Here is a 9,913-nt window from a genome sequence, read left to right as displayed (position 1 = left end):
ATATACATACATACAGTACTCAAGTAAATATACTTTGTTACCGTCCACCGCCTGCAACAACATCATTTGAAAGAAGTGAAGACAGGTTTGAAACAAAGTCTCAGGTCAGTCAACCTTGTTTGGAACAAAGGCAAATGTTCACAGTCTATCACAGTTTAGGCACCAACTTTGGTTGTATTCACTGTTCGTTATACCTCAGAATCGTTGCCATGGTAAGAGTAATAAACCAACAGTTACGGTAGTAAAAAGGCCATTTGGTTAGAGATAGGGAAAGATCATGGTTTAGGTTAAAAATAAGTTCTTCCTTAACATTAGAAGACCTTTGTTGTCATGGTCACAATAATAATCAAGCAGTTAAGGTTGTAGAACAGTCATAGATAAATGTAACAATGGTTTTACATGTCTCCTGTGTGAAAGTCTTATTTTGTTGATTCATCAACCCCGACAGGATAGACTTTCAAAGTAAAAGATGGAAATAATCAACACTTTCACCCTCTATGTAAAGTATACACTCTACTTTTGGATAATATAATACATTCGTCACACACACTTTCCCTCAAACAACCTGAAACACACACACACACACACACACACACACACAGTGATCCGTCTCATAAATCAGCAGGCTCTCTGAGAGGGCCGGAAACCCAAGGACAGCTCAGACACGTGGAGCAGACACAGCCAAGACCTCCTGGTCCCACGCCACCCTCTCACTCACTGTGTGTGTGTTTGTGTGTCTGGTGTGGTGTTTGTGGTGTGTGCATGTGTGTGTGTTTGTGTGTGTGCATTAGAGAGTGAGAGAGTGTCTGTCCATATTTATGGCTGCCACTGAATGTTCATTCCCATGTGTGCTCTCACAAGCATGTGCACGTTTCTGTGTGTGTGTGTGTTTGTTTGTGTGTGTGTGTGTGTGTGTGTGTGTGTGTGTGTGTGTGTGTGTGTGTGTGTCCGGTGAATGTGTGCTGCTGTCTCTGCTGCCAGTTTGGCCTCTTGTCTTTCTCTCTCTGGGCTGTGTGGACTTGCACAAGGCCTCTAAGTTATGAATCTGCAGACGGCCCTCCCTCTCTGGCCCCTCACCAACTCTCCACTCCCCCACTTGGCTTTTGTACATGCAGAGTGTTCAGTCGTGTGTGTGTGTGTGTGTGTGTGTGTGTGTGTGTGTGTGTGTGTGTGTGTGTGTGTATAGATGCTTTTGTTTGTGTCCATATTTTGTCGTTCTTACACTTGTGTCTTAACTCAGATGTTTATATCTGCTGTTTTCCCTGCGCTCATCCCGTCTTTATGTTCCACAGCAACACATGCACTAAACTCACACTTAACGAGCTTTTGATCCCCAAATGAGCCTGACCCCCGTTAATGGCCACCTGTTCTGGGCCTATGGGGAACATGTTGTAGCCAAACACTGTGTTGTTTAACATGATTAACACGCAACAATATGAGGGGGGCGGATGACGGTGGGAACGTCAAAAGGAAGCTATTGGTTTTTAATGATGTTTTTCAGCCTCTAACTGACTCTATACCTCAGCACAGAGCAGAGAGCATTGAAATGAAACAGCAGCAGGAGAGCGTCTTGTTGTCTTTTGTGTGTGTGGATGGGACTGTGAGTTATTTATGGGGTCTTTAACACACTGAGGGGACAGGGAGGAGGGCTGGAGAGGTGAGCAGAGTGCTGGATGGAGAGGACGGCTCATTCAACAGTGTCGCTGCCAAAGCAGAGCAGCTTTTCTCCCTCTCTCTTTACAAAATTCCTTCTCATTCTTAGCTCTCTCCTCCTTTTTTTCATCCCCTTTTCTATTTCTCCAATACTTTCCACAGATCTGAGGGATAATTCCAATTTTTCCTCCCTCAGCCTCTGAATCAAATCTAATTTCTCTCAGGTACATTCCAGCTAATTTGGCATTAATGCTTCAATCCTGGCTCCTTCTCCTCCACCTTCGTCGTCTCTGCAGCTCCTTTACCGGAGTGAAATTCAAGTGTAATTTTAAAATCTCCCACTGAATCAAATCTAATTTTTCTCTCTGTCTCTCACACTAATGTATATTTAAAAAGATCTAATGCTGTATTTTCTCTCTGGTAATCTCTCTCTCTCTGGTTATCCATCCCTTTCTTCACCACGTCTTCATTCTGTTTCAACAGAAAATGCTGAGAGCAAGACTGAAAGAGGAATTTTCAACATGTTGTGAAGAAGAGGGAAATTTGTAGATCATTGCAGAAACATTTTATTCAATTCAACTGATTATTTTTGACATTACATTTTGAGACTAAGATTTTAATAGATTTCTAGACCTGTTTGAATTAATCTCTATTAATAATTTGTCTCAAAACAGATTCATTTTTTTCACCCTGTTAATCTCACTTTCTTCCTCTCTGTTGTTTCCCATCTCACTCTTTCTTTTCTGTCTCTTTCACTCTTTATCCCCCCCTCTCCCCCCACCATCATCTCCTCCAGTGTGTAACCAAGGGTGCGAGATGTCTGGTCAGAGAAAATGTTCCCACATATCAAAAGGCTCCTGGGTTCTGAGTGGAAGTGGCCAAGAGAAGGAAAAGGTCAAGTTGAATACAGTGGGTGAGGAGAAAGGGATGAGGGCAGAGCTGTGATTAATACCAGCAGCTCTGAAAGGGCACTGAGAGCGGGAACTATTACCACACTGCTCTGTCCTTTATTTCCTCTTGGAAATATCCTTTCATCATACTTGTCTTATCACTTCTCTTTCAATGTTTTGGCAACATATTCATTTTTATTACATCAATCATTTTGATGCTAAATCCCTGACATTAGAAATCAATGCACTGGGTGTAAATGCTTTGAATTAGTGTTTTTAATGAGTACCAAAACAAAGAAAGATTTTGTATTAATTAGCACAGAAAAACAGCTATATTCTGAACAGATAGTAGGATTCATTTTTTGTTTGTTGCAGACTTTTCATGTGATTTTTTTACAGCAAGAAAAATATAGAATCTTCAGACTTCACTATTTATGGAAAAAAAATATAGTCAATTCTTTGAGGAGAGCATAAGAACAATTTCTCCATTTGCAGTGGAGGAAATCTATTTATTTATTTTATTTGTGTGTTTATTTTATTTGTGTAAAATTTTCTCCATAAAATGGCTCTCAAAATAAATCCCTCTCAGTGGCAGCCATTTTCATTCTCTTGTTCAAATTCCTTGTCTTGTTCCTCTCCTTCTCTCCTCTCAGTCTCATTTCAGTTCCCCAAACCACGTAGCACCCTCCAAAAAATAATAATAATTAAAATTCAATCACAATAAGCAAATTTGCTCCCCCACAGAACATCAAGTGGTGCAAGGTACTCCAATCAATGGCCTTGTTCCCTCAACACAGGCCTGGAGCTCGTAATTTGCATGACATTGGACGAGTTAGTAGTCTCTCTCTTTCTCTCTCCCTCTCTCTCTCATACACAGCCACAAACACAATTGCATGCATATTATGATCACACACTTATTGCACTCCATAACAGACAAAAGACAAGGATATTCACACTGGCACAATGCAGGCACACACGTGAGAGAGAGAGAAAAAATGCAATAGAAAAAGAGGCATGTTGTTCTTATGACACATAAATGTGAAGTTTCCATTGAACATAAATCCAACTTACTGCAGCCCTCATGTGCTGTGGTTCCTGTCTGCTGCTGATGGTGAGCGGATGTTGGTTTGTTTATGAGTGTTGTGTAATTTATTGTTCGCTAAGCCCCTCCCGCAAACAGCAATTGTCCAATCATAGCTTAATGTCTGTAACCAGGCACTGTAACTAACAGGTCTGTTAAGCTGTGGAGTTTTCAGCAGGACAAAGCTGTGTGCATGGTGCTGTAGTGACAGTGATAGTTAATATGCAAAGAGTTTGCTATCTATTTAGCCTTTCCAAAACCCAAATCATAACACCAGAAGTGTAAGGAATGCATTAAACAGTGTGTTTATCATCTCAAGTGTAAGCTAACTGGCAAACTAGCTTACTAGCAACCTGGTGTTACTCCCAATATCAAGGGGTAGAATATCATTATATCATTATTCTACCTCTTGACAAAGGTTGGGCTTGTGAAGCAGAGAGGGGAGCAGCATTTTTTGGACATTTGCACATGTGTATCGAGGATAATCCTGTGATCTTTGACAAACGTGCGCTTGTCAAACTGTCCTTGACTCAGCTTTCATCAGTTATGATTATACACATGCGCAGGTGTGTGTGGAAACTACAGGATGATGAGCCAGGAAAGGTTAATAATACTGAGGCAGGAAAATACAGGATTCTGCCTTGTCACTGGAGTTTGTCATTGTCAGTTAATGGTAAGTATTTTGAAGATTACCATAGAAGTGATTTTAAGATATTTTCCTCTGTACGGCAAATTTGATATTTTTACTGTCTGTTCAAAGGAATAATCTTATTTCTTCTTTAGAAGGAGTGCAGAAAGGTGAAGATGTCCAGTCTGAGAGCAGCGAGATGCAGGAGAGAGACTTTCAGCACAGGAGAGACAGGCAGCACAAAATCATGAGACAGAACAGGCCCTGATCTTAAGAGAGATTTGCTGTGAAGGGTTCTGGTTGTAGTTGTTTGTTAGGCTCTGCTTGCCTCTCTGCAAAAGTCACCGCACGCCACCGCATCAAGGTCCTGTCAGTGTGAGGGATTAATAATGGGTGCAGGTATTTGGACGTGTGTCATATGCCAGCAGTGTGTTTTTGCACTTATTACAGGTTAAATATAAAAAGCCTAATTTGGGACAGGAGTTTAGACTTTAACAACATTAGCAGCTCTGTCCTGCACTTTATTGGATTTGGGGAATTTTCCCAAGACACGTTTGGTAAAACTAATCCGTTATATTATATTGCTTGAAAATACTTGGATATAACAATGAAGCATGCATTGAGGCTGTGTTGCTTCTCCAGGAGTTGCCTCTGTAGCATCAAAATGAAACAGTTTGCTCATGGAGTTAATGATAATTAGCCAAATATGGCTGGTAAAATCTGTCAGCAACAGTTGTAATCAGTCTGCAAAATCAACATTCACTGGCTACAAATGAGTTACAAGTTTGTTTTTGTCTGCCTCCGTCTGAAATGAAGGACCCACTGTCTAAACAAGTTACTATTGAATGATAAATCGACCACTGTTATTACCGTTAGCTGCATAGGAGCAATTCTAGAGAAGAAAGCTTGACAGGCCTAGCAACAGTAACCAAGGAAGGTGGGGCCTAGTAAATATTACAGATACACAATACACACACGCGCGCACACACACACACACACACACACACACACTCCTGTCTTCCTCCTGTTGTCTAGCAGGTGAAGAGCAGAGAAAGGGTTTTGTGCACACGGCAGCTAAGTGGCTCAATGTGCTATCGACTGGCTCACCGTGGCAACCTGCAGAATTCCGCCGCCTCCCCACGAGCCAGACAGACTATCTGTTCACCCTCCTTTCCCTCCTCCTTCCTTTCCTACCTCCCTCCCTCCTTTCCTCCCTCTACCCTCTCTCCCATCCCCCACTCCAGCAGCTCCAGGGAAGCAGTGACGTGGGGGCTCCCTGCTCTGAGAACAGAGAGAAAGAAGCACAGACAGAAAGCCTGGTAGAGAGTGAGGATGAGGTGAGAGAGAAAAGACTGAGCTGCAACGCCACAGAGGTGGGGGGGGGGGGCAGAAAAGAAAGGGGAAAAAAAAGATAAAGATCCTCCCTCTCCCAGCACTCGTTGACAATGACACTGGGAGAGTCATTTCGAAGCAATGAGCCAGAAAACGCAGAGCTGCTCTGCCATTCACCCTCCGAAGCACGACACTCAGTCACCACCACGCCACAGTCACATTCATCTCCGAGGGAAGAGCACTGGCTTAATAAAATGTATGGCAGAACACTCGTATTACAAAAACAGCCATTTTGAATGCAGTGACTCATATTCATAAAAAATAATAGAGAAATGGATTGGGATGGTGCAATAAGCCCGGGCAGAGCTCTCCTGCTTGACTTACTCTAAAACTGATTTATGAGGATGATATATTTGTGTTTATACAATTACTTTACAAAAAGATAAGAAATAATATGTCATGTACAATTAAGTGTAAGTGAAATTAGAGTATCCCAAATTTAAACAGAAATGCAATAATGATAAATAGAATAAGTGAATTAGTTGTACTCATAAATCAATCATTCAAGATATTGAATATAAAATTAGACAGAAATGACTACTTCTTCTTCTCCAAGTAGGACATCTTGTAATTGCCTGAAGTGAATATTCATGTCCCAGCTACCAGCCCTACTCCACTTTCTCTCCCTTTACAAATAATCAAAAATACCATTCCATTTCCACCAATCAGCCCCAGGTCATGTGCTGACGCTGAGATGGAAAACACAGCGTGTCGTTAAGCTGCCAGCTAATCAGCGTCGGCTAGTAATCCCCCCCTTTTCCGTCATGTCTTCCAAACAGGCCCCTTCTCTCCCTCCACCTTCACTGCTGCTGCTGCTGCTGCTGCTGTAGTCAGCCTGCGAGATGGATGGCACAGCGCTAATCACCCCCTGCAGTGCACTGTCGGCATGGCTGCAGGCCGCTCTTAACATTTACACCACATGAACACATACGTACTCACAATAAACACAAACCAATAAGTGAGAGAATCTACTCTCACTCCTTCTCCTTCTCTGTCTTCCCGCCCTTCAGCTTCCAGCACCCTCCCTCTGCCCAAGGCCCACCATGCACCACCACTTCTCTCCCTGTCACCTTGGACGGATTCAGTGGGATGCGGCTATGTCCGAGGGGTTGAGGGAGGCAGTCCTCCTCCTCCTCCTTCTCCTCCATCTTCTCCTCTTCTTCCGCCTCCCCACACAGCACCTTCCTGCTGTTATCTCAAGGCTGGAGTCTCATCAGCCTGCACAGTAGCTCTGGCTTCCAGCTGTCTCATAAGCAGCTCCAACAGGGGAGAAGCCTGCCAGAAGGAGGCCGCTCCTATATCAGCATCCTCTCATGTGGTCCGCTTCAAGGTTCCTCTCAGGCAAGCTTTCAGTCAAGTCTACATTGTAGCACACACACACACACACACACACACACACACAATGGTTGGTATTCATTTTAAGAGTCTCAGGTGCAGCTTTTAGCACCATTCACCATTTTAAAGGATGTCGTTGTTTGGTGATGTATTTTCCTTCAGGGCAAATGTGGACAGCATGAAGTGATACTAAGATCAATCTTGGGCAACTGCAGTTGAATGTGACTGCATGAAAATCTGAAAACAAACAAACAAACATTAGGTTTGGAGCTTCTTTCTACACCATCGCTTTGACCTTCAGCATTCAGACAGGGCCGCATCAGTCAACAGGAGTCGGATGAATTCATTCACAATGAGTTGCCTCAAGCGACCGTGTCCTGTATTTATCAAATTTCTAAAAGTGAAATTTTGAACATAGGTGAAAGATGAAAGTGAAAAGCCTTCCTGAAGATCTCTGCTGGTGCACGCTGAAGACAGGAGGAAGTGGGACTGGAGAGGTGTAAGACATGAAACATAAAAACTGTAGGGAGCAGTACATCAGTGAAACACCAAGAAACCTGAAGAGATTGAATAAACACCTGAAATACACATCGACCATCTTTGAACACCAGACCAGAACCAGCTGCAAGTGTTTTGCCCCGGGGCCCCTGACAGGTAAAATGGGCCCTGATCTAAGCTTGGGCTTGGAGACTACAAGTAGTTGATAGAAAGCCTGGATGGGTTGTTTGAAAGACAAGGGCATTTACCAGGGAGAGGAAGTCTAATGAAAGATGCTGTAAAGTTGCATTATGGGAATTGTAGGGTCCAGCATTTTGACCTAAGCTAGGGACTAAAGGTTAGGATATCTGGACCTCTGTTGTTTCAGTATTGACAGTTGTAAGTCCTGCAACTTTCAATCACTGGAGGACCCCATTGATTCAAGCAACACTCTCTACCATCTCTTTCACATTAAAACAGTTACTCTGGTTTGATGAGACTCTAATGTTGTGCTAATTAAATACTGTATTTACCTGCTCTGCCTCCCTAAACCTTCAGCTCTTAAACATTAAACTGACTCTGGGTTCGTTGCTTAAGGTTACGGTGATTGTACAATCACAAAACATTCTTAAGCTTATGAAGTGTTTAACTAAAGTGCTCATAGAAATTATTTGATGAAATGTAAATTTATGATTTACATTGTCGCAGGAGGCTCCAGAACCTTCAGAGGGAACCAAAGTTTTTGAGTTTTTCATAGTTTTTGCTGATTTTTATGTCATTTAGATTTATCATCAACACTGATATTCTTCATAAAGAGACGTGTGATTGAAGATGAGTGGTAGTGTTTAAATTATAAAATAAAATGAACACACATTAATTCAACAGCTCTTCTTGCTGAAGTGCCTCTTCACACATGAGATATTTTTTATCTTCTTTTTTTACAGTGAGTGTGTTGTTTGCCACACACTTATATACAGCAGGTCTAATACAGAAATCATGACAGAAACACATGTACAACAGGTGACGTGAATTTTTATTAAACTTATGGCAACGTCACTGTTTTGTTGTAGGTGTAATATGAGTTTAAGAGAAACATCTGCCTCCAGCAGCAGGTACAGCGATCAAAGATCACTCTTTAATCTGACGTCCGCACAGTAGCAGGCATCAGAAAGAGCAGCAAGGTGAAAGCTGTGCACAGTTCACTACGTTTCATTTCATACCCAACAATCCCAAGCATTTAACATTTCTTTGTTTCGCTTACAACACTTACACTTTGTGATGTGTGTTTTTTTTTATATATAACACAGCTTGTGGACAGTAAATATGTTACTTTAAAGTGTGTATCACCTTCAGCACCACAGATAGTCAATGTGTGTTAACGCGCTCTGAAGCACTGCTTTGGGAAACGCACATAGACACGGGGACCAGGTTTTTCAACACTACAGGTTCAACCAGCAAACCACAAAATACTCAATACTGCAGATCAACCACTCCAGACCATGATATATCCGACCACAAAGCAGCAACGCACATCGAAAAACATCCCCAAACTCTTTTCAGGATGTTTTTCTATAGGAGCCACGTAGGAGGCCTCATGTGAGGGGCAGTGCCTCCATCTATAACCATGCGTGGTTTATTGCATAGAGCGTGTGTGGAGGATATAAGACTGGATAAGTTTCTCCTGTCCGGGCATCTTGCCGCCACAGTGGTTATTGTTGTTACGACACCTGAGAGCCCCTCTGCTCCGCACTCGGCACGCTTCTCAGCAGCCAGCTCCTGTTTATAGCACTCTTTCTTTTCAGAGCTGCTTTTTTTTCCTCACTCTTTAGGGAGGGAAACTGTTGAAGGCTTCCTCTCTGCAGACAGATCTCTCTGGAAGCTGATGGTGGGCCTTTGCACGGGCCTCCAGTGGTTTTTTCCACCCTGCTGAGGTCCTTCTCTTTCACATGTAGCTGTTCCTCAATTCTTCCTCATCTCCTGTCTTTTCCAACAATGGCCTTCAACCTGCTGACCTTCACGAGGATGAACTGTTCTTCTTTCCTTTTTTTTCCCTTCCTTCTTTTTCTGGCACAGTTTCTGAAACTCTTCAGTCCAAATATTCTTGGTCCAAACTCCCTGAGAGTACAGATTTTCTTGAAGGGTGGAGATCTGTTCGTCTTCCTCCCTCACCTCCTGTCAAGTCTCTCTGCACTCAGCCTCCAGCACTTCAGAGAGTTTTATTTGCTTCAGTGGTTCAGTGGTCATGTCCTCCGTGGTTGTCTGACAGTCCTGCTAAAACAATAAAGAATCCACGTCATGGATAATGATAAGCATGGGCCCTATTTCATTTTATTATTTTTATGACATGCTGTAATCTTTTGCGGATCTTGAGTGAAAATAGACACACACACACACATACACACACACACACACACAAACTGCTTAAAATTCAAGTTCTTGTGTCTGTTTCACTTGGCA

This window comes from Seriola lalandi, unplaced genomic scaffold (assembly GCF_002814215.2).
Source record: "Seriola lalandi dorsalis isolate HSWRI2012SDOR001 ecotype SW California unplaced genomic scaffold, Sedor1 jcf7180002054318, whole genome shotgun sequence".
NCBI classification, from domain to species: domain Eukaryota; kingdom Metazoa; phylum Chordata; class Actinopteri; order Carangiformes; family Carangidae; genus Seriola; species Seriola lalandi.
Note: the sequence above shows the minus strand (reverse complement) of the source record.